Below are 26149 nucleotides of genomic sequence, written 5' to 3'. Positions count from 1 at the left end.
ACATCGAATACTCTGACGGGCGAGAGGACACTGTTTCCATAAAAGACCTTGCTCCCTCGGGGAGCGGAGAGAACGATGGGAGACTACCCGATGAAGACCTACACTACAAAGAGACAGGACGCCCAGAGGTATCAATACCCAACTTTAACCTGGAGGGCACTGCAGATAACCTGGAAGACACTGCGGAGGCCCGGACAGCGGAGGAACCAGAATCCACTCCCCTAGAGGCACCCCAACCGGCTTTGCGTCGATCACTGAGAACTGCAAAACCTCCTGACAGACTCACTTATACCAACTTTTAAGAAACATCACCCCGATGGACTAAATCTATAGAAGGAGTGAATGTAATGAAATCTGTTTGTCTTGATCCTGTATTCGTTTTGCACTCATGTATATTACCCTCCCCCACTGTGTATAGTTTCACTTCCTCTTTCCCGACTAACCTGGGAGGTTCCAGGTCTTGGCTCTTGGCTCCGCCCCTGACTTCTCTTACATAAAGATCCCAGGATCTGTATGACTCATTCCTGTGAACCAGTTGGCGTGTTGAGATGTTAGCTCTGATCTTAGTGATTAAAAGCCAACTTGTTTAAGTCTATAACTTCTAGTTTTGTGGTTATTGAAGGCCCATCACTCTGTAACTGGCTTTCCCTTAATTGGCCTGCTAAGCCTGCTGGGCGGGCTTAACAAGGTCAATCAAGGGAAAATAGCGTGGGTTGGCCAGAAGTTGATGGTGGCGGGACTGAAACCCGACAAGTGGGAGTCCCGCCTCCAAAAGCTCCCCATTGGCAAAATCCAGCCCAGAAATTTCTGATTCTTCTGCCACATGTCACCTACCATGCAATGTTCCGGGTCACATTTCAACATTAAATTATTTTTGTCAGTGTTTGGATACTAACCTAACTTGGCATTCTGATGGAAAATTTATCATTGATTTAAAAGGACATAAAAAAAGGGGAAAACTGCCCACAGTTCTCTGGTCCTTGGTGGTTGTGTGCAGTGTTGCATTGGTGGTGCAGGATATGGGAAAACTTACCCGGAAATCTCTCTCAGAGCTGCTACAAGCAAGATACCCACAATACAAACAATTTCCATGCATTTGCGCTTAAATGGAATTGTAGGCATTGTAGAAGGATTGTTGCAAACTACAAGGAAGCAAATGCATGATTTTCTCCCATTACAACATTTTTGATATCCATTTAGTTTTTGATTTAGTTTAGCTAAATTCAGAAGTAACAGGAAAATACTTTGATAAATAAGACATCGGAAGAGATTTTTTTTTATATCAGTTCATGGGATCTGGGCGCCGCTGGCAAGGCCAGCATTTATTGCCCATCTCTAATTGCACTTGAGAAGGTGGTGGTGAGCTGCCTTCTTGAACCACTGCAGTCCGTGTGTTGAAAGTACTTCCACGGTGCTGTTAGGGAGGGAGTTCCAGGATTTTCACCCAGTGACAATGAAGGAACAACAATATACTTCCAAGTCAGGATGGTGTATGACTTGGAGAGGAACTTGGAGGTGATGGTGTTCCCACATGCCTGCTGCCCTTGTCCTTCTAGGTGGAAGAGGTCACGGATTTGGGAGGTGCTGTCGAAGAAGCCTTGGCGAGTTGCTGCAGTGCATCTTGTAGATGGTACACACTGCAGCCACGGTACGCCGGTGGTGGAGGGAGTGAATGTTTAAGGTGGTGGATGGGGTGCCAATCAAGCAGGCTGCTTTGTCCTGGATAGCGTCGAGCTTCTTGAGTGTTGTTGGAGCTGCACTCATCCAGGCAAATGGAGAGTATTCCATTACACTCCTGACTTGTGCCTTGTAGATGGTGGAAAGGCTTTGGGGAGGCAGGAGGTGAGACACTCACCGCAGAATACCTAGCCTCTGACCTGCTCTTGTTGCCACAGTATTTATGTGGCTGGTCCAGTTAAGTTTCTGGTCAATGGTGACTCCCAGGATGTTGATGGTGGGGGACTCTGCGATGGTAATGCCGTTGAATGTCAAGTGGCGGTGGTTAGATGCTCGCTTGTTGGAGATAGTCATGGCCTGGCACTTGTGTGGTGCGAATGTTACCTGCCACTTATCATCTGAACCCTGAACATTGTCCAGGTCTTGTTGCATGCGGGCATGGACTGCTTCATTATCTGAGGAGTTGTGAAAAGCACTGAACACTGAGCAGTCATCAGCGAACATCCCCATTTCTGGCCTTAGGATGGAGGGAAGGTCATTGATGAAGCAACTGAAGATGGTTGGCCCTAGGACACTGCCCTGAGGAACTCCTGCAGCGATGTCCTCGGGCTGTGATGTTTGTCCACCAACCACCACAACCATCTTCCTTTATGCTAGGTGTGATTCCAGCCAGTGGAGAGTTTTCCCCCCAATTCCCATTGACTTCAGTTTTACTAAGGCTCCTTGGTACCACATTCACCAAAGTCTGCCTTGATGTCAAGGGCAGTCACTCTCACCTCGCCTCTGGAATTCAGCTCCTTTGTCCATGTTTGGCCCAAGGCTGTAATGAGGTCTGGAGCCAAGTGTTCCTGGCGGAACTGATCTGGACATCAGTGAGCAGGTTATTAGTGAGTAAGTGCTGCTTGATAGCACTGCCGACGACACCTTCCATCACTGTGCTGATGATTGAGAGTAGACTGATGGGGCGGCAATTGGCCAGGTTGCATTTGTCTTGCTTTTAGTGGACAGGACATACCTGGGCAGTTTTCCACATTGTCGGATAGATGCCAGCGTTGTAGCTGTACTGGAGCAGCTTGGCTAGAGGTGCGGCTAGTTCTGGAGCACAAGTCTTCACCACGACAACCACAATGTTGTCGGGGCCCATAGCCTTTGCTGTATCCAGTGCGCTCAGCCGTTTCTTTATATCACGTGGACTGAATTGAATTGGCTGAAGACTGGCTTCTGTGATGGTGGGGACCTCAGGAGGAGGCCGATATGAATTATCCACTTGGCACTTCTGGCTGAAGATGGTTGCAAGTCAGCAGAGAGTGCTGTGAGTTTGGGTAAGTGTGAGAGTTCTTTAATTGTTATTTCTCTTTAAATCATTCTTGATAAGATTACTTAAGCAGTTTAAGTAAAGGGGAAAAGTTAAATATTTGGGATTCTGTTGGTTTAAGAAGAGTAAAACAAGGTTACATTGCAGTAGGAGTAAATTGGCACAGCAGGCAGTGGAAACCAGTTTTCTAACCAATCAGCAGTGGTGACTCATTTGGCTGTAAACAAACAAACAGTATAAAAAGACCAGCCCTAGTGCGAGCAAGCACTGAGTGCGAGTCAGCAGAGAGTGCTGTGAGTTTGGGTAAGTGTGAGAGTTCTTTAATTGTTATTTCTCTTTAAATCATTCTTGATAAGATTACTTAAGCAGTTTAAGTAAAGGGGAAAAGTTAAATATTTGGGATTCTGTTGGTTTAAGAAGAGTAAAACAAGGTTACACTGCAGTAGGAGTAAATTGGCACAGCAGGCAGTGGAAACCAGTTTTCTAACCAATCAGCAGGGGTGACTCATTTGGCTGTAAACAAACAAACAGTATAAAAAGACCAGCCCTAGTGCGAGCAAGCACTGAGTGTGAGTCAGCAGAGAGTGCTGTGAGTTTGGGTAAGTGTGAGTTAGGGTAAGTGGGATTTAAGGTGCTCTTTTCAAACTTTAGCTCTGTGGGTTGTAGTTAATAAGGCCTTTCTGGTGCAGAGTGACTGTTGGTAAACCATTTAACTGGTGTAATTAGAGGGATTGATTTAATTTAAATCCAATTAATTAAAGGGAATGCTAGCATCTAAAATCGGGCAGAGGGTGTCCATAACTAACAATAAAAAATTTAATTAATTACATAGAATGGAGCAGGTGATGTGTTACTGTTGCGAGATGTGGGAGCCGGTGGACCCCATTGAGGCTCACGGTGATTACGTCTGTGACAAGTGTCTGCTGCTACAGGAACTCCAGCTCCGTGTTGATGAGCTGGAGTCTAAGCTTCAGACACTGCGACATATCAGGGAGGGGGAGAAGTACCTGGACTCTGTGTTTCAGGACGTGGTCACACCTATGAAGTTAATTAATTCAGATGTAGCCCATGGTCAGGGACAGGACGGTGTGCCTGCGAGTGAGGCAGGTACGGGGATCCAGGAGGTAGTGTTGGAGGAACCGCAGCCCTTGCTCTTGTCCAACAGGTTCAAGGTTCTTACTCCCTGTGGGGACAGGAGCAGGGACTGCAGGGAGGATGAGCAACCTGGCCACAGCACCGTGGAATGGGGGGCCATTCAAGAGGGGGGAGTAAATAGAAATGTTGTAGTGGTAGGGGATAGTATTATTAGGGGGATAGATAGAGTTCTCGGCAGTCGAGAGCGAGAGTCCCGAAGGCTGTGTTGCCTACCCGGTGCCAGGATTAAGGACATCTCCTCTGGGCTGGAAAGAAACTTGCAGTGGGAGGGGGTGGATCCAGTTGTTGTGGTCCATGTTGGTGCAAACGACGTAGATAGGACTAGGAAGCCGGTTCTGTTAAAGGAGTATGAGCAGCTAGGGGTCAAATTAAAAAACAGAACCTCAAGGGTCATAATCTCTGAATTATTACCTGAGCCATGAGTGAATATGGCTAGGACAAATAAAATTAGAGAGTTAAATGCGTGGCTCAAAGACTGGTGTGGGAGAAATGGGTTTTGCTTCCTGGGACACTGGCACCAGTACTGGGGCAGGAGGGAGCTGTTCCATTGGGACCGGCTTCACTTGGCCAGTGCTGGGACTAAAGTCCTGGCGGATCATATAACTAGGCCGTAGAGAGGGCTTTAAACTAATGAGTGTGGGGGAGGTTCCTAGAGAGCAAATAATACAAATGACAACAGAGAAGGTCATAGACTTAGGTAGCAGTGGGGAAATTAAAAACCAGAGCGTGTCAGGAAGGGGCAGAAGGTATGGAGTAAAAGGTAAAGTAATAAAAAGGGCAAAAGCAGGAACTAAGTGTCACAAAACATATTTGAAAGTTCTCTATCTGAATGCACGTAGCATTCGTAACAAAATAGACGAGTTAATGGCACAAATAACTACATATGGGTATGATCTTGTGGCCATTACAGAAACATGGCTGCAGGGTAACAATGCCTGGGAATTAAACATACCAGGTTATTTAACGATCAGGAAGGACAGGCAGGAAGGAAGGGGAGGTGGGGTGGTTTTGTTAATAAAGGAAGGAATCACTGTAATGCAGAGAAATGATATTGGGTCAAAAGATCAGGATAATGAAACAGTTTGGGTGGAGGTAAGGAATAATAAGGGAAAAAAACACTAGTGGGCGTAGTCTATAGGCCTCCGAACAGTTGCAACTCTGTTGGACGGAGTATCAATCAGGAAATAGTTGAGGCTTGTAATAAGGGAACATCTATAATTATGGGGGACTTTAACTATCATATTAATTGGACAAATCAAATTGGGCAGGGCTGCCTTGAGGATGAGTTCATTGAGTGTATTAGGGATGGGTTTCTTGAGCAGTATGTAACTGAACCGACCAGGGGGCAAGCAACCTTAGATCTGGTCCTGTGTAATGAGACAGGATTAATTAAAAATGTCCTAGTAAAGGATCCCCTTGGAATGAGTGACCATAACATGGTTGAATTCCATATTCAATTAGAGGGTGAGAAGGTTGGATCTCAAACAAGCGTGCTAAGCTTGAATAAAGGAGACTATGAAGGTATGAGAGCAGAATTGAGTAGAGTGGATTGGGAAAATAGATTAAAGGGTAAGACGATACATGATCAGTGGAGTACATTTAAGGAGTTATTTTACAACTTCCAAAAAATATATATTCCACTGAGAAGAAAAGGGTGTAAAAGAAAAGACAGCCATCCGTGGCTAAGTAAAGAAATTAAGGATAGTATTCAACTAAAAACAAGGGCATATAAGGTAGCCAAATCTAGTGGGAGGATAGAGGATTGGGAAAACTTTAAAAGACAGCAAAAAATAACAAAAAGATTGATTAAGAAAGGGAAGATAGATTATGAAAGTAAATTAGCAAAAAATATAAAAACAGATAGTAAGAGTTTTTACAGTTATATAAAAAGAAAAAGGGTGGCTAAAGTAAATGTTCGTCCCTTAGAGGATGAGACCGGGAAATTAATGGTGGGAAATATGGAGATCGCAAAAACACTGAATGAATATTTTGTATCAGTCTTTACAGTAGAGGACACTAAGAATATCCCAACACTGGACAAACAGGGGGCTATAGGGGGGAGGAGCTAAACACGATCAAAATCACTAAGGAAGTGGTACTCGGTAAAATAATGGGACTCAAGGCGGATGAATCACCTGGACCTGATGGCTTACATCCTAGGGTCTTGAGGGAAGTGGCGGTAGGGATTGTGGATGCATTAGTAATAATTTTCCAAAACTCCCTGGACTCAGCAAAGGTCCCGGCAGACTGGAAAACTGCTAATGTAACACCCTTATTTAAAAAGGGCAGTAGACAGAAGGCTGGAAACTATAGACCGGTTAGCCTAACATCTGTGGTAGGTAAAATTTTGGAGTCCATTATTAAGGAGACAGTAACAGGACATTTGGATAATCATAATTTAATAGGACAAAGTCAGCATGGTTTTATGAAGGGGAAGTCATGTTTGACAAATTTGCTGGAGTTCTTTGAGGAAGTAACATATAGGGTGGATAAAGGGGAACCAGTGGATGTAGTGTATTTAGACTTCCAAAAGGCATTTGACAAGGTGCCACACAAAAGATTATTGCTTAAGATAAAAAATCACGGGATTGGGTTAATATTCTGGCATGGATAGAGGATTGGCTATCTAACAGAAGGCAGAGAGTTGGGATAAATGGTTCATTCTCAGACTGGCAATCAGTAACTAGTGGTGGGTCCCCAACTCTTTACAATCTATATTAACGATTTGGAGGAGGGGACCGAGTGTAACATATCAAAGTTTGCAGATGATACTAAGATGGGAGGGAAAGTAGTGAGTGAGGAGGACATAAAAAACCTGCAAGGGGACATAGACAGGCTAAGTAAGTGGGCAGAGATTTGGCAGATGGAATACAATACTGGAAAGTGTGAGGTTATGCACTTTGGCAGGAAAAATCGTAGAGCAAGTTATTATCTTAATGGCAAGAAACTGGAAAGTACTGAAGTACAAAGGGATCTGGGGGTCCTGGTGCACAAAACTCAAAACGTTAGTATGCAGTTGCAGCAAGTGATTAAGAAGGCCAATGGAATGTTGGCTTTCAATGCTAGGGGGACAGAATATAAAATTAGGGAGGTATTGCTTCAGTTGTACAAGGTATTGGTGAGACCGCACCTGGAATACTGCATACAGTTTTGGTGTCCATACTTAAGAAAAGACATACTTGCTCTCGAGTCAGTACAAAGAAGGTTCACTCGGTTAATCCCGGGGATGAGGGAATGGACATATGAGGAGAGGTTGAGTAGATTGGGACTCTACTCATTGGAGTTCAGAAGAATGAGAGGCGATCTTATTGAAACATATAAGATTGTGAAGGGGTTGGATCGGGTGGATGCGGGGAGGATGTTCCTGATGATGGGTGAAACTAGAACTAGGGGGCATAGTCTTAGAATAAGGGGCTGCTCTTTCAAAATTGAGATGAGGAGGAATTACTTCACTCAGAGGGTGGTAGGTCCATGGAATATGCTGCCCCAAAAAGCTGTAGAAGCTACATCATTACATAAATTTAAAACAGAAATAGACAGTTTCCTAGAAGTAAAGGGAATTAAGGGTTACGGGGAGCGGGCAGGAATTTGGACAGGAGTCTAGGTTCGGATCGGTCATGGCCCTGTGGGTAGCGGAGCGGGCCCAGGGGCCGTGTAGCCTGATCCTGCTCCTATTTCGTGTGTCTAATTCTGTTAGATTCAGGAGATGGTTCTGTGATAGTGGATTGGCGGTTAGGATCAGATCAGCCATGATCTTATTGAATGGCGGAGCAGGCTCGAGGGGCCGATTGGCCTACTCCTGCTCCTATTTCTTATGTTCTTATGTTCTTATGTTCTTGTCTTTTGCACTCATGTGCTGGGCTCCACCATCATTGAGGATGGGGATATTCATGGAGCCTCCTCCACCCGTTAGTTGTTTAATGGTCCACCACCATTCACAACTGGATGTGGCAGGACTGCAGAGCTTTGATCTGATCCATTGATTGTGCGTTCGCTTAGCCCTGTCTATAGCATGCTGCTTTCGCTTTTTAGCATACATGTAGTCCTGTGTTGCAGCTTCCCCAGGTTGGCACCTTATTTTTAGGTATGCCTGATGCTGCTCCTGGCATGCTCTTCTACACTCCTTATTGAACCAGGATTGGTCACCTGGCTTGATGGTAATGGTAGAGTCAGGGATAAGCTGGGCCATGAGGTTACAGATTGTGATGGAATACAATTATGTTGCTGCTGATCGCTCAATGCCCAGTTTTGAGCTGCTAGATCTTTTCTGAATCTATCCCATTTAGCATGGTGGTAGTGCCACACAAGATGATGGAGGGTGTCCTCAGTGTGAAGACGGAATTCGTCTCCACAATGACTGTGCGGTGGTCATTGCTACCAATGCTGTCATGGACAGATGCATCTGCGACAGGTAGGCTGGTGAGGACGAGGTCCTGGATGTTAATTGAAATGCAATCAAACTGGTGAATTTGCTTGTTAATTTGTGGAACCTCAAAGAGAAACTTGTACAGTGTAGATGTAGAACAAGTTTTATGACATCTACAGCTTTACTTAGGAAGTCTCTTCTGACCAATACAGGTTATAAATTCTTTGCAAAAGAGCAGTGAATGGAAATCTATTTATTGCCCATCCCTAGTTTCCTTGGGAAAGTGGTGGTGGGCCTTCTTCTTCAACCGCTGTAGACCATGTGGAAAATGTATTCCCACAATGATGTTAGGTAAGGAGTTCTCGGATTTTGACCAAGATTCAATGAAATAACACCAATATGTGTCCAAGTCAGACTGATGTGTGGCTTGGAGGTGAACATGAAGGAGATGGTATTTCCATGCACCTACAGTTCATGGCCTAGAAATTGGGTTGTGGGTTCGCCAGGGCTGTAGCGCCAGAAATTTTGCGCCAGCGTTAATGCGGCAGCGCCCGACGAAAATTCGGTTGCACCGGGCCCAGACGGCGGCGGGCGCTAAAGGAGGGTTTTAGCGCCTCAAAACGGGCGTTCAATTGGGTTTTCCGGCGCTAATCCCCCGCTGCGGCACCCGATGCGGTGCGGCAGGCTGGGGAACTGCAGGCCTCCTCCTTCTGTTAAGGAGGAGCTGCCTGCAGCTGACAACTGACCGGCGGATTCCCCCGACAGCTGAGCCCGGCACCTCGGGGAAGTGCCGGGCTCGCAGCACACACACATCAGGGTCGCAGGGGGGGGGTGATGCAGGAGTCCGGAAAGGGAGGTGCGGGCAGGCGGCCGCCGGGAACGCGGCCGGCCGTCGCTCCACCTTTATGCGCCGGCGCAAAGGCGTGTAAGAACCCTTTCCACAATCGTTGGTTGCGCCTGCCACGGGCGAGGCGGGCGCAACTGAATTTGGGCTTGGGGCCGGGTTACCACGGCAACCGGGATGCTGCGCACACCGATGACGTCATCGGTGCCGGCGCAGCGCTACCGGCTAACGCCGATGGTAAGGCCCAAGTCAATTTCAGAAACGGCTATAATTCCAGCGCAATGCCCTCCAGCGCCGCTAATTGGGCGCTAACCCCACTCAATTTCTAGGCCCATGTCTTTCTAGATGGAGGTTGTGGGTTTGGGAGGTGCTGCCGATGAAGCCTTGATGACCAGCTGCAGTGCAAGCGGTAGATTGCACACACTGCAGCCATGGTATGCCCATGGTGGAGGGAATGGAGTTTAAGTCACTAGATACAGTGCCGATCAAGCGGGTTGCTTTGTTCCGGCAATATGTATGTGTACACAGGGTTTCAGAGCATAAATAACTAAAATATTCTATGTAACGTTACATTCAAGGATGTAGGGGGAGAGTAGAAACAATTCTATTCCTGGAAAGGGTGTTTAGAATATGAAAAGCATTACAACAAGTGGTCATTAGTTAATCAATCACAGCATTTGCAGAGAATACTATTAAATCCGTGAATCTTAAGTTATGGTGTTCTTCAACAAATAGACGGAGACTGCAGATCAACAATCAACAGGTGTTTACTGGATGAGGGTAGTCTAAAAAACTAACAGTACAGATGCCTGCTCAGGGCTTATATACAGGTGTGGTCACTGCCGGTACTACAGTATACAGGAGCTGTAAAAGTAGTTCTCTCTTAAAGGTACATACACTACAATTCCTCCCCTTTTAGATTAACAGTACCATAACATTCAAATAACAGTTAACACTTTTAACATGCACAATAACTGAAATAGTCCATTTATAGATTCAGTCTTTGGGGCGGCTTCCTGATCCTTTCTGGATAGCGCCTTTCCTGAGTGTCTTGTTCTTGGTGCGGAGGCGATTCTGGCCCCCTGTCGTCGGTTAGTTCATCAGTTTCCGATGCTACTGTTTCTGGAGTAGATGCTCTGGCAAGCCGTTCCTGGCAAATATGGTCCGTCGGACTGCAATCGTTTTCTCCGTAGTGGTGGAGGACATTTTGATCACCTCAGGCCATTTCGAGTGCGCATCCACTGCTATTAAGAACATTGAGTCCATGAATGGACCAGCAAAATCAATATGCACCCGTTGCCATGGAGAGGAGGGCCACTCCCATGGGTGTAGAGGGGCATGTGGTGGTGCATTTTGGACCTTCTGGCATCCTGAGCAGCTCTTTGTTAGGTCCTCGATTTGTTGATCGATTCCCGGCCACCACACACAAGCCCTAGCAAGGCTTTTCATTTTCACCCCTCCCAGATGGCCTTCGTGAAGCTCATTGAGCACTCTCTCCCTTAACTTGGGTGGAATTACCACTCGGGATCCACACATCACTGTCCCCTGGCATACTGACAGCTGTTCTCTTCTGGATGAGAATGCTGGCAACAGTGAGTTGCCATGTGTTGGCCATCCCTTCACCGTCAAATCATATACCCGAGACAGTGTCGGATCATTTCGGGTCTCCTTCTCTATATCCGCGTTAGTTACTGGCAAGCGTTCAATTATCGACGAATAAAATATTTCGACAGGGTCCACTGCTGGTGCTTACTCCACAGTAGGCAGAGGCAGGCGTGATAGCCCATCAGCGTTTCCATGCTGTTTCGTGCCCTTATACTCTATTTCATATTGGTTCGCCCCTAGAAAAAGGGACCATCTTTGTAGCCATTGCGCAGTCATCACCAGAACGCCCTTCTTTGGATTAAAGATGGAGACAAGTGGTTGGTGGTCAGTCAGCAAGGTGAACTTCTGCCCGTGCAGATAGTGGTTGAACTTTTTTACTCCCCATACTAGGCTGAGGGCCTCCCTGTCAATCTGGGCGTAGTTGCGTTCGGCTGAGGTTAGTGACCGAGACGCAAAGGCTACTGGCCTCTCCAACCCGTCTGGGAATTTGTGCGACAGCACCGCTCCAATACAATAGGGTGATGCATCACACGCCAACCGAATTGGTAGTGCTGGGTTGAAATGGGCCAACACCTCTTTTGATGTGATCAATTCTTTGCACTTCTGGAAAGCTCATTTACATTCGTCATTCCACTTCCATGGTACCCCCGTCTGCAGTAGGGTGTTCAGTGGGTGTAATACTGTACACAAATTTGATAAGAACTTATGGTAGTAGTTCACCAGCCTGAGGAACGACCTCAGTTGTGACACATTTTCCGGTGCTGGAGCCTTGACTACTGCCTCAATCTTCTCAGGGGACTTATGTAACCCCTCTTCATCAATAACGTGGCCACAATACGAGATCTGCTTCTGGAAAAACTCGCATTTGTGGCGATTAGCTCGTAGCCCATATTCCTTCAATCTAGTGAGCACCTGCTCCAGGTTGGCGAGGCGATCACTGTCATTTTTGCCCGTGACCAGGATGTCGTCCAAATAACACTGGGTCCCTGGAATCCCTTGCAGGACTTGATCCATTGCCCTTTGCCAAATAGCCGGAGCCGATGCTACCCCGAACACCAGCCGGTTGTATTGGTAGAGACCTTTGTGAGTGTTGATCATGAGGTATTGTTTCGAGGCTTCTTCTACCTCCATTTGCAGGTACGCCTGGGCCAGATCAATCTTAGTGAAGCGTTTTCCTCCAGATAGCGAGGCGAAAATATCTTCAATCCGCGGAAGCGGATATTGTACCGTGTGTAGGACTGGGTTCACTGTCACCTTAAAGTCCCCACAGATGCGAACCTTCTTTGGTTCCCCAGGCGTATTACTCAACGACCTCTTCATTACAGGAACGATGGGTGTTGCCCACTCGCTCCAGTCCACTTTGGACAGTACTCCTGAATGTTCCAAACCTTCCAGCTCTGCTTCGACGGCTGGGCGGATCGCATAAGGCACCGGTCTGGCCTTAAAAAACTTTGGGCTTGCATTTTCCTCTATTTTAATCATCGCTGTTATGCCTTTTAGTGTTCCGAGTCCCTCCTGGAACACTTCTTGTGCGTCAGTTAGCATTTTTGACAGTCGGCCAGGTGTGACGTCGTCACCCTTTTTGGCCTCTACCGTCAGTGCCTGTATGGAATGCCAATCTAATTGTATCTTCCGGATCCATTCACGTCCTAGTAGTGGTGGTCCTCCATCTGGCAATACATATAGGCCCATTTTTGGTATTTCTTGGCCGTTGTATATCATGTTCACCCTTATTTTTCCTTTGGGGTAGACTTTTTGCCCCGTGTACGTCTTCAAGACAATCTCTGTAGCTCTCAAGGGTATATGTGAGAATAGCCGCTTGTAGTCCCTTTGGTTTATGACTGTTAGGGCTGATCCTGTGTCCAATTCCATTTTCACTTGGACTCCATCTATCTTGAGCGTGACCCAGATAGTCTGGTGATCCTCCATTTTGATTACGTTATGTAGTTTCAGACAACCCAGCTCCTTGCTTCCGGAGTCTGTATCACTTTTCTGTTCGTCTGAACTACTCTCCGTCACCTTATGTACCTTTTTGTACTTCTCTTGTGGAGATTTCTTGCTGCTGGTTTTCTTCCCCGACCTGCAGACTCTTGCTATGTGTCCTGCTTTTCCACACTGTCTGCACACTTGGTCCTTGAACCAACAATCCTTCTGGTCATGTGTTGTTCTGCCGCAGCGATAACACTTCCCTGCTCCATATGACATTTCATTGGTGCCATATTCTTGCGGTCTCCGTTGTATCTCTGCAGCGCCCCTTGTGGCTGCTTCATGTGATACTGCCATGCTGAAAGCCTTGTCCAGCGTAAGATCCTTTTCTGATAGAAGCCGTTTCTGGGTTCCTTCACTTTGAAGCCCACACACAAACTTGTCCCTTAACGTATCTGCTAGTCCCATTCCAAACTGGCAGTGTTTCGATAGCTTGCGCAGTTCCATTAAATACTCAGCATTACTTTCGTCTTTATGCTGGTTCCTTTTGTGAAACTTAAATCTTTCTGCTATCAGCAGCGGTGTGGGGTTTAAGTGGTCCTGTAGGATTTCCACTATGTTTTCGAAATCCTTATCCACTGGCTTCTCTGGGGTTATTAGGTTTCGCCGTAAGCCATATGTTTTTGCACCCATGGAATTCAACAAAACCAGTGCTTTCCTGGCATCTGGCACTTCATTCGCCTTCCAGTACACCTCAATGTGTTCCACATATGTCGCCCAATCTTCGACTTCATTGTCGAACGTTGTGACACTGCCACTCTTCGGCATCCCTGGGTGTGGTTAGACTGGCTAAAATGGCGTCTCCCGCGCTCTCCCTTCTTCTCCGCTGGCTCAAAATGGCGTCTCCCGCGCTTCCCTTTCTTCCCGCGCTCGCCCTTCTTCTCCGCTGCGGCTTCAAAAATGGCGTCTCCCGCGCTCTCCCTTCTTCTCCACGGCTCAAATGGCGTCTCCTGCGCTTCCTTTCTTCCCCCGTGGACGCTGCTCAGCCCTTGAGCCCTGGCTGCGCGCTGCGCGTTTTCCTGTGCGCCTCTCTCGTTGCCGCCGCTCGGTCCTGAACCACGGCTGTGCTTTACCCTCTCTCTCTTTTTGTTTTCCGTCGACACTGCTCGGTCTTCAACCCCCAGTTGCGCCCTGTGCGCTTTACCCTCTCTCTTACTGGTGTTTCTGGGGGGATTGACAGTGGAGAGACAATGGCAAGCATTCAAAGATAGAATGGAAGAATTCCAGAACATGTTTATACCGGTTTGGCATAAAAATAAACCTAAAAAGGTGGCTCAACCGTGGATAACGAGGGAAATTAGGGACAGCATAAAATCAAAAAAAAGGGCATATCAACTGGCAAAAAAAAGCACCAGACCGGAAGATTGGGGGCAGTACAGGATACAGCAAAAGAGGACAAAGGGATTAATCAGGAAGGGGAAAATAGAATACGAAAGTAAACTTGCAGCAAACATAAAGACAGACTGCAAAAGCTTTTATCGGTATATCAGGAGGAAAAGACTGGTAAAATCCCAAGTCGGTCCCTTGCAGTCCGATTCGGGAGAATATATAATGGAGAATAAGGAAATGGCAGACCAATTAAACTCATACTTTGGTTCTGTATTCACAAAGGAGGACACAAATAACCTCCCAGGAATATCGGCAAACATAGGGACTAATGAGAGGGAGGAGCTGACAGAAATTAGTATCTCTAGGGATATGGTGTTGGGTAAGTTGAGGGGACTGAAGGCCGACAAATCCCCGGGGCCTGATAAACTACATCCTAGGGTACTTAAGGAGGTGGCCCTGGAGATAGCAGATGCTCTAAGGATCATCTTCCGGAACTCCATTGACTCGGGAACAGTACCCGTGGATTGGAGGGTAGCTAATGTTACCCCAATATTTAAAAAGGGGGGTAGAGAGAAAGCAGGGAATTATAGACCAGTAAGCCTTACATCGGTTGTGGGCAAAATGCTAGAGTCCATTATTAAGGATAAAATAGCGGAGCACTTGACAAATGGGGAAAGGATCGGACAGAGTCAACATGGATTTACAAAGGGTAAATCGTGTTTGACTAATCTGCTGGAATTTTTTGAGGAAGTAACTGGTAAAATAGATGGGGGAGAGCCAGTGGATGTGGTGTACCTTGACTTCCAGAAAGCCTTCGATAAGGTTCCACACAAAAGATTATCATGCAAAATTAAGGCTCATGGGATTGGTGGCAAAGTATTAACGTGGATAGAGAACTGGCTGGCGGATAGAAAACAGAGAGTTGGAATAAACGGCTCGTTTTCGGAGTGGCAGGCAGTGACCAGCGGGGTGCCGCAAGGATCTGTCCTGGGACCCCAGCTGTTCACAATATATATAAATGATCTGGATCAGGGAATTGGATGCAATATTTCCAAATTCGCTGACGACACTAAACTAGGAGCAGGGGTGGGCTCTGATGAGGATGTCAGGAGGCTACAGTGCGATTTGGACAGGTTGGGGGAATGGGCGGATACGTGGCAGATGCACTATAATGTGGATAAATGCGAGGTTATCCACTTTGGGGGTAAAAACAGGAGGGTAGATTATTATCTAAATGGCAATAGATTGGGAGATGGGGAAGTGCAGAGGGACCTGGGTGTTCTTGTGCACCAGTCACTGAAGGAGAGCATGCAGGTGCAACAGGCGATTAAGAAGGCAAATGGTATGTTGGCCTTCATATCAAGGGGGTTCGAGTATAGGAATAGGGATACCTTACTACAGCTGTACAAGGTGCTGGTGAGACCGCATCTGGAGTATTGTGTACAGTTTTGGTCGCCCCATCTGCGGAAGGATGTTCTTGCCATGGAAAGAGTGCAGCGGCGATTCACCAGGCTGATACCTGGAATGGCGGGAATGACCTACGAGGAGAGATTGAATAGTTTGGGCTTGTACTCACTGGAGTTTAGAAGATTGAGAGGGGATCTCATCGAAACATATAAAATTATGGCAGGCCTGGACAGGCTGAATTCAGAGAGAATGTTTCCAATGGCAGGGGAGCACAGAACCAGGGGCCACAGTCTAAAAATAGCGGGCAAATCATTTAAAACAGAGATGAGGAAGAATTTCTTCACTCAAAGAGTGGTGAGCCTGTGGAATTCCCTGCCACAGAGGGCTGTGAAGGCTAATTCAATAAATATTTTCAAGAGAGAATTGGATATATTTCTGAAGGCTAAGGGGATTAAGGGTTACGGAGAAAAGGCGGGGACGGGGTACTGAACTGGTAAGATCAGCTAAGATCTCAGACGAAGATCAGCCATGATCTCATTGAATGGCGGAGCAGGCTCGAAGGGCCGAATGGCCTACTCCTGTTCCTATCTCTATGTTTCTATGTTTCTATGTTACCCCGTCGACGCTGCTCGGCCTTTTCTGTGCCGTCGGTCGGCTCCAGCCGCCGCTGTCCGAGAAGGGTCTGCGCTGTACCTGTTGCCAGCCTGTTGCTGGATCGTCGTGGCTGGAGAACGAAGCCCAGCTCTCAACAGCCTCCCCTGCGATGCTCACTCTCTGCCAGATGACTGGGCGGTTGCTCGTGGTCGACGCCCGTGCTTCTGGCCTCGACTTTCTTCCACTGTCCTCCAGGAGCGAATCCTTGGGAGGAAATGCAGAGTTGTAGGTAGGTTCGAATCGACCTCGTCGCCACTATTAAATCCGTGAATCTTAAGGTATGGTGTTAAATAGACGGCGACTGCAGATCAACAATCAACAGGCGTTTACTGGATGAGGGTAGTCTAAAAAACTAACAGTACAGATGCCTGCTCAGGGCTTATATACAGGTGTGGTCACTGCCGGTACTACAGTATACAGGAGCTGTAAAAGTAGTTCTCTCTTAAAGGTACATACACTACAAATACATCATCACATAACAAGAAAAATATGAAAGCATGAAAGGAGAGACCAGAAATGTCGGATTAGAGTGCAAACTACAAGAAGTAAATATTCTTATGCAATCCTTTAGTGAAAGCTGGCTATTTTCTGCCAGAAATTCATTCCAATCTTGAATATTCTTAATATGATTTTTGTAAATTAACATTCCTGAATACCTTTTATTACAGAAAGTACAACACCTGTAGTAACCACAGCAGGTACGTACTGTACATTTCATTGTGACTAATGTCAGGCACTGAAAGGACTGCAGAAAATTAAAAATTAGGTTGATTAATTTGTTGTTTTAGAAAGTATTTTACTGCATATTGGTTTGTGTTGATTGTATTAATTCATTTGCTGAAAACATGAAATAAGCCCCCAAATATTGCTAAATAATTACTCATCTGAGGAGGAAAGTAATACGAAATGGAAAAAGCAATAAATTACTTTTAAAAAGGATTAAATTGTGTGGTTATAACGAACAAATTGATTGTCAGTCTTCAGATATTAATCTAACTTGGCATTCTGATTTTTGATTCCGTATGACAAATTATTGATTTTTGTAAATTAACCTTGCTGAATACCTCTCACAATTAAAACAGCAGCAACAGCACCCACAGCAAGTATGTTCTGCATATTTCATTGTGGCTGTAATGTAAAATCATTGAATGGAGGTGAATTTCCTCAAGGCTTCTCCCTCTCCGCCACCGTAACTTTGGTGAAAGTTTGGCGGAAACACCCATTACTCACAGAAATGGGATTTTCCACAAAATTTAGGGCAAATTGGGAATGCCTCAGAGAAATTCCCATCCTAAGATTCCATTTATTTGCTAAATAAAGCATGCAGCTTCTGTCCAGAATACTCCAAAAGACTTCTGTTGTATGAACGCATTCAAGCATAGAATCAGGCAGACAGGCTCATAACTACGATGTTCTCTTTATTCTCTAAAATGGCTGACTGCTGCTTTCCTGGGTAATTCCCATGATGCAATGCACATTACATTACCGTATTTACTGGTGTCAAACTCGCACATTACATTACCATATTGACTGGTGTCAAACTCGCAATCAATACACGACATCCCCCTTTTCCTTGGAAACAAACTTGCAGTTTACAAACAGTTGCTAACAATAACACTGCATAACTTATTTGGTTTATAAACTTTTTACAAACTTGTGTCTTACCACACAACTAAATAATTCCCAGGTTTAAACATTTAACATCACCCATGCAGTTCTCGCACAGTTTATGTTGTGACATAATCAGACAGTCTTTGGGGTTTTCTTTTAACCCTTTGAGGTCTGGCTGTATTGGGTATGTCTGACATGTTGGTGTCAGTGGGTATTGCCTGTGTCACAGTGGTATGTGTGTCAGGGTCTACTATACTGTCCTCAGTCCCTTGTGTTTCCTCCTGCTCATGGAGTGTCTCCTTTGGTCCATTGGTTCTGTATTTCTTCACAAACGTAGTGTTTCTCAAGTAGCATGCTCCTTCTGGAGATTCCACTACTACTTGGCTCCCTGTTTTACTCAAAACTTTGTGTGGTGTGGCATTAAAAGGAGTGGTGTACTTGTCCACTTTGTCCTGCCATACCAGCACCGTGTCGCCAACTTCCACCTCTGAGTATTGTGTTCTCCGCTGTTCATCTGCGTACAGTTTGGACTTGCCTTTTTGTTCTGCGTCCCGGTCACGTACTTCCATGTCTGCGCGCGACTCTGTGATGTCTGGCAGCTTTCCTCTCATTTTCCGTTTAAAGAGCAGCTCTGCCGGGCTCTTTCCTGTCATGGCATGGTCAATGCTCCTGTACACAGTCACATATTTCCTGAGTTCACGTTTCCAATCTAGTCCTTCTGACTGAGCAATTCTGATTCTCTTCATTAGTGATGCATTCTGGCGCTCGACTTCTCCGTTAGCCTGAGCCCATTTTGCTGTCGTTTTCAGGTGTTTGATCCCATTGTTTTCACAGTATTCTTTGAATAATTCAGATCTGAATTGGGGACCATTATCAGATTTGCAGGTGATTGGCAAACCATGACGGCTGAAGATTGATTCTAAACTATCAATAACCTTCTCTGTTGTTGTGGAGGTCATGATGTCGTATTCATAGTAGCGACTATAATAATCAACTACCACAAGAATGGAGTGGTTGGATGGCAAGGGTCCCAGTAAATCTATAGCTACATCCTGCCAGGGGCCCTCCGGTAATGGTGTTGGTCTCAACGGTTCAGGTGGGTCGGGTCTGGTACTATCTGACAGCCGTGGCACGCTTTAGAGTGTTTTTCAGCTGCCTTGTCCATGCCAAGCCACCAAACCTTGGTTCTGAGATGTTGCTTTGTTCCAACTATTCCCAAGTGTCCTTCATGTGCTAACACCAGGGCTCGTGCGTGTAACACTGTGGGTAGCACAATGCATGTTCCCTGAAGAACTAGGTACCCCACTACGCACAGCTCATTTGCAATTGCTGCATAAGCTTTACAGTTCTCAAAATGTCCGTTTGTGATTGCCTTCCGTACCTCAGTCAGCTCTGGATCGGTAGCAGAGGCTTCCTCCACCTCTCTAGTAGTGAGTGCTTTTGGTGTCGCACTCACAGCTACAAATCTCACGTATTCATCTGAGCCATGAGAATGTCTCTCCTGTTTTGCTGTCTCCCCCAGCAATCGTGACAGTGGGTCTGCAATGTTTTGCTTGCCTGGAATGTGTATCACCTTAAAATCGTACGGCTGTAATCTAAGTACCGATCTCTCTATACGGGCACAGGGTTTAGAGTGTGGGCCGTATATCACCTGTAATGACTTATGGTCAGTTATCAAGTTAAATTTTCGGCCATACACATATGGATGCAGCCTCTCACAAGCCCATACAAGAGCTAAGGCCTCTCTCTCTGTTTGAGAGTATTTCCTCTCACAGTCTGTTAAACTACGACTTACATAGCATATTGACACCTCTTGTCCCTGTTGGTCCTGGACTAGTACTGCGCCTAAACCTACAGGACTGGCATCTGCTATCACCTTGGTTGGTGCGTCCTTATCAAAATATGCTAAAGTGCCGGCTCTGGCCAACTCTTCCTTGAGTGCACTGAATGACTGTCTCTGTCTCTGTTGTGATCCAAATTTAAATGGTGTGTCTTTTCTCGTCAGGCGTTGCAGTGGCTCTGATAGCGTTGCAAACTGCGGGATGAATCTGCTACTGTACCCAACGAGTCCCAAGAAACTCCTCACCTCTGTAGCATTCTCTGGTTCCCGAGCTTCTGCCACCGCTCGCACTCTCTCTGCTGTTGGTCTGATGCCCTTTTCAGACAACAGGATTCCCATGAAAATCAATCGGTCCATGTTGAATTGGCACTTCTCTGAGTTTAGTGTCAGTCCACTTTCCATTAGTCTGGTCATGACAGCGTGCAGGCGTCTGTCGTGCGTTTCCTGGTCGTGTGCATGCATGATAATGTCATCTGAGATGTTTTCAACACCCTCTATTCCAGCTAAGGCATTAGCTATCTCGTGCTGATATTGCTCACTAGCTGAAGATACACCGAATATCAGCCTCTTGTACCTGTATACTCCGTTATGTACTGCAAACGTTGTGATTTCTCGTGACTCAGAGGTCAGTTCTAGCTGGTGATAACCCCATTTCAGGTCTAGCTTACTAAACACCGTCGAGCCGTTCATACCTTGGAGTATCTCATCAATGGTGGGGATTGGATATCGTTCCCTCACTATTGCCTGGTTTGCTCGTCTCATGTCTAGGCATAACCTTACATCCTTATCTGCTTTTGGTACAATAACCACAGGATTTACCCATGGGGTGGGACCAGTTACAGGTTCGATAATGTCCATGTCCCTCAATTGTTTTATTTTGGCCTCTACTGCCCCCCTTAATTTGAATGGTATACGCCTGAGTGGCTGGGCCACAGGCTTCACTTGTGGGTCGATATACAAACTGATCTGTTTTGTGTTCAGCTTTCCTACTCCCTGGAACACCTTTGGATACCGCTGTTCTAGTAGCTGTCTTACATCTACCACAGCTGAGACATCTGCGCCTATTTTTAAAACTCCCAGTTTAATGGCTGTCTCCCTTCCTAGCAACGACTCTCCATGGCCACAATGAACTCCGCCTGCTCAGTTCTCTTACCTATTGTAATCCCACATGTGAATACACCTTTAACTGACAGTGGTTGGCTAGAAGCATCAGAGAATAACTTTCTCTCTGTCTTAGGAACATGTGACTGACACTTAGGGCTAGATTTTCAGTACAGACAGTTTTGGGGCGCTAACCTTAGCGCCCGCCCGAAGTTAGCGCCCGCCCCAAAGTAGCGCCCCGTTGCCGGAAATTCAGTGGCTTCGCCCTAAGAGAGTGGTGGAGCGCTAAAAGAGGCGTTGCACTCCTACCTTTAGGCGCTAAGCCGGCGGTCCAGAGGGATAGCGCCCAGGCGGGGCGCAGCACGGGTGCGGTCATTTTTGCACTGACAGCAGACCCCGTGGTGCCGACCAGCTCTTAAAGGGGGAAGGGACGAATTGGTCTGCTGCCACGCCCTGCACACTGCAGCCTTGCAAAGAGGCCTCAACACTACTGCTCAGCCCCAGGGAGTCATGGCAACGCCAGAGAAGGCCCGTCAGCGTGCCCTGCGCTTCTCAGAGGGTGATCTGGACATAATGGTCACAGCTCTGGAGGTGAGGCGCAAGATCTTGTTTCCAGAGAGTGGGAGGAATCCAACCCACCACGACTACACCAAAGCCTGGAAGCAGATCGCCCAGAGGGTGACGTTCACCGGCGAGGCCCCCAGGACCCATAAACAATGCCGTAAGAAATACAACGATCTGACCAGGATTGTGAGGGTGAGTAGCCTTTCCAGTCTCCTCCTCATTCTTGCATGTACACCTGACATGATGGGCAAAGGGACCTGAAAGTCCTATTGGCCAGCCCTCAGCCAGCAGCATTGGGACAGTCATGAGCATCAAATGGCCATTCGGCACTCTACACTTTGGCCAAGCTATTCCACCATGGGAGGCAGTGGACAGTACATCAGGGCTTCACTCTGTCCAAGCTATTCCACCATGGGAGGCAGTGCACACTACATCAGGGCTTCACTCTGTCCAAGCTATTCCACCATGGGAGGCAGTGCACAGTACATAAGGGCTTCACTCTGTCCAAGCTATTCCACCATGGGAGGCAGTGCACACTACATCAGGGCTTCACTGCGCACTTACAGCCCGTCCTTTCTCTTGCAGGCTAAAGTAGCGTTTAATCGCCAGGCCCGTGCCAGGGGTGGCCGCGCCAAGCTGCAGAAGCTCACTCGGCTGGAGGAGCGCGTGTGTGTGCTCATGGGAGCCCGTGTGATCGTCCCCACAGCGTGCGGTGTATCCGACCCTCCACTGCCCGGCAATGGTAAGGACCTCGCCTTTTGGCCCTCTCGCGTCGCACTGGCCCATCCGAGCTACCTCCTTTGCCACTGTCCCACCAATGCGCTGAATCCCACCAGTCCTAACTCCCTCGCTGACGCCGTCTCCTCACTCTGAAGCTACTCTTGTGCATTCCTGCTTTCAGCTGGTGACGACCAGGACCCTGAGGCTGCCAGTGACAGCACCTCCGACCAGGAGGAGGAGGAGGAGCAAGCCGGACCTTCGGGGGAACAGTCACGTCCCGCAGGAGAGGAGGAAATGCTTGACACCTCCTCACTGGACGAGTGCCTGGAGGAACTGTCGCAGGGCAATGCAGCTTCTGGGACCAGTGGCGTCCAGCCACCCAGCAGCCGTGCGCGTGGCCCGCGGCCTTCCCCCCAAAGGGGGGAAGGATCAGAGGGGAGTGCTGCTGCTCGGCACACTCGCCGTCACCAACGCGGCAAGTGTCCCCTAGTTCGGCCCCCTCCTCCCCAGCGGGAGAGTCGCGACTCCAGTCCGGACACCTTCACTTCGGAGGAGGTGCGGAAGCTGGATCAGATGGCCGACGACTCGGACCGGCGCCACACGGAGCTCATGAGCGTGGTGGGGCGCATGCCTGAGGCCATCGAGTCGCTGGCGACCAGTGTGCGCGAGTTCGGGGCAGCAACTGCCGCGACTGGCCGCATGCTGACTGATGCCGTCAAGACCCTGGCGGATGTGATGCGCGCGCACACCAGGACCACAGGGCCACTCACTGCTGCCACACGCGCTGTCTCAGGCAGGCATCGCCAGGGCAGGTGCCGCGCTGGACCATCCCAGCAAGCCGCCCGTCGGCTGATTGCTGCGGATCCTGCAGTGCGGGCCCGGCCGAGTGCCACCGCGCCACAGCACCAGCCAGCGCATCCCAGACGCCAGCTGGCCCACATTGCACCATCCGTCGCCGCCATTCCCCCTCTGGGGCGTCGACGGCAAGCGGCTGCAGCTGATGGTGGCCAGGCTCAGGTGCGCCACTCAGCAGACGGCCCCTCGAGGCCCAAACGCCGTGGAGGCTGCCCCCCAGCGGCATCTGGCGGAAGGGCATCTGAGCCTCAGGCGCCTTCCCCCAGCCTCGCAGCAGCCACTGGGCAGAGCTTGCGAAGGAGCAGCAGGCAGGGCAGGGGAGGCAAAATGCTGGCCAAGGTCTCGCCCTCGCGGGCCACTCAGTAGAGGGTGTGGCCAGCTTTCCTTTAATATGGCGGTGGCCATCTTTATTTTGCCCATGGTTGTGCTTTTGGAGGGCTTATTTTTTGCGTTAGGCCGACGTTGAGGCCCGGTTTCAATAAAGGTGGAGTGGCTCCTCCCCAGTTTGTGCGAGTGAGTCGTTTGTTGGGCTTTTTGTGGGGCCCGTTTATTGTTTTTGGGGATTCATGTGGGAAGGGCTTTTCATTTTTGTGCAATAAAAAATTATCTTTATTCATGCAGTCTCCATGGTTGTTCTTCTTAGTGTTTGTTGGCTTCGCCGGCTGAGGGCTTGCGGAGCGGCTGCATTCATCTTCCCTCATGGCCCCTGGCCATTCCCTGACAGGGGGCTTAGAAGTACCGTGTAATAAGGTGGCGTCGTGCGGCCCTTGGCCCTGGTCGCTCCCTCCTGGGAACGTACTCCTGCTCCTCCTCCTCCTCCTCCTCCTCCTCCTGCTCCTCCTCCTGAGGTGCTGGTCCAACGTCAGGTGGCAGTGCCTGAGTCCTGCGGATAGCCAGGTTGTGTAGCATGCAGCAAACCACCACAAATTGGGAGACCCGGTCCGGCGAATACTGGAGAGCTCCTCCGGAGCGATCAAGGCAGCGGAACCGCTGCTTGAGGACCCCAATAGTTAGCTCGATGATGTTGCGGGTGGTTTGATGGCTCTCGTTGTAGGCCTCTTCAGCAGCGGTCCTGGGCGCGCGAAGCGGGGTCATGAGCCAGGTGCACAAAGGATAGCCTTTGTCCCCGATGAGCCATCCTCTTGGGGAAGGCTGTGCCTGGAACATGTCATGCACAGTACTCTGCCGCAGGATAAAGGCATCGTGGCTGCTGCCTGGGAAGCTGGCATTGACTGCCATGATGCGCTGCTTGTGGTCACATACCAGCTGCACATTCAGAGAATGGTAGCCCTTCCTGTTGCGATACTGCTCGCCATGCTCCAGAGGGGCCCGCAAAGCCACATGCGTACAGTCAATGGCGCCCTGCACCAAGGGGAATTCCCCGAGTCTGGCAAATCCCAATGCACGCTGATGCTGGCTCTCGAGGGCCATGGGGAAGGAGATGAATTGGCTTCTCCTTCTGAACAGTGCTTCGGTCACGTGGCGGATGCAGCGATGCGCGCCATACTGGGAGATGTTTGCTATGTCCCCAGCAGCGTATTGGAAGGAGCCGGTGGCATAGAAGTTCAATGCCACCGTCACCTTCACTTCCACCGACAGAGACGTCCTGCACCTGAGCTTTGGCCGCAGATCTCGGCGAAGCAGGTGGCAGATCTCTGCAATCACCTCCTTTCGGAATCGGAGCCTTCTAACACATCGCGCGGCACTCATGTTTAGGTAGGAGCGCTGCTGGCGGTATAGCCTGACTGGGTAAGGCCTACGTGGCCGACGCCTGTAGCCCCCTCTGCCTCTAGCCAGGGCTGCCCCTCTCACAATGCGTCTGCGAGCCCTACGGATATGGCGCTGCAGCTGCGCGTTGGCACCCCATGCAGCCCCCATCAAATCCTGGCAAACAGTCTAATTTCCAAATGGCCACTTGCAGCGCTATTGCCTGAGTCCAAAAATACCTGGCTCTTGCTGCTTGAAAGCAGTTAGCTATCCTCCTTGTTGTGTCTCCAGAAATGCGTTGCACAAGACTGTTTTCTGAAAAAAGGATGGCCTTTATACTGGAGAGGACGTTCCCTTTAATTAGCGCCCCCCGGGGCCCGCGCTGGTTGTGTTGCGTTCCTTTTTCCAAACGCTCCGGCCGCCCGCCGCACAATGGGGCGGTCCGACTGAAGTTTGCAATCGGGGCGGCCAAAGGGCGTTGCACGAGGATGTGACGTCATTTTCTGCGCGCGCATCCGGGCGGGTGCTAAACTTTGCGCCGGCGCTAACGGGCAACTTAATTTGGGGCGGAGCGCAAACTGCGCTGCGCCCGGGCGCTACACGCATAGCGCCCGGAAATCACTTCTCTTAAGGCGCTAACTGCTGGCGCAAGCTACTGAAAATCTAGGCCTTAATGTGTTCTGACTTTAATCCTTCCCATGTATTCTCATCTATCACATTACTAGTTGCACCCGAATCAATTAACATTCTCAGGTTTACTCCCCCCACACAAAAGGTAAGCCTCTCTGTCACGTTATTTCCAGTAACAGCAAATGCAAAGTCATTTTGTTCCTCTACATTGTTCACACTGTGTTTCTTTGTACCCTTTGTGCGGCATACTTTGGAGAAATGATCCTTTCTCTTGCACTTATGACATGTTTGTCCACGTGCTGGGCATTTCGGATCTCTGCCCATGTGGTCTGTGTGTCCACATCTGTAACATTTCCTTTCGTTCCTATCGCCATTTCCCTTTGGTTTCTCTGTCGAGCTTTTCACATAATACCCTCTTTTCTGTGTGAGACGACGAACAGTATCTGTCTCCACCTTCTCTGTACATGACATGGCTGACATCTGCTCCTTGACGTTTTCACATTGTGAGGCCAATTGTAGCATGCGGGCGAGCGTTAGCTCATGCCCTTCCTCTAGCAATTTCCTCCGCACATAGGCTGATGTGCACCCACTCAGGATAGCGTCTCTTATTTGATTATCCGCATCCCCCCCAAAAGCACAGTCTTTAGCAGCCTGCCGGAAGCGAGTAGCAAATTGTTGCACAGTCTCACCTGCCTTCTGGGACAATTTATGAAAAGTCTGTCTAGCAAATGCTGCGTTGACTTGGGGCACTAAGTAGTGATTCAAAGCACTAACCACCGCCAT

Source organism: Somniosus microcephalus, chromosome 4 (genome assembly GCF_052327205.1).
Source record: "Somniosus microcephalus isolate GS21.2 chromosome 4, FLI_Smic_1.0, whole genome shotgun sequence".
Classification (NCBI taxonomy): domain Eukaryota; kingdom Metazoa; phylum Chordata; class Chondrichthyes; order Squaliformes; family Somniosidae; genus Somniosus; species Somniosus microcephalus.
Note: the sequence above shows the minus strand (reverse complement) of the source record.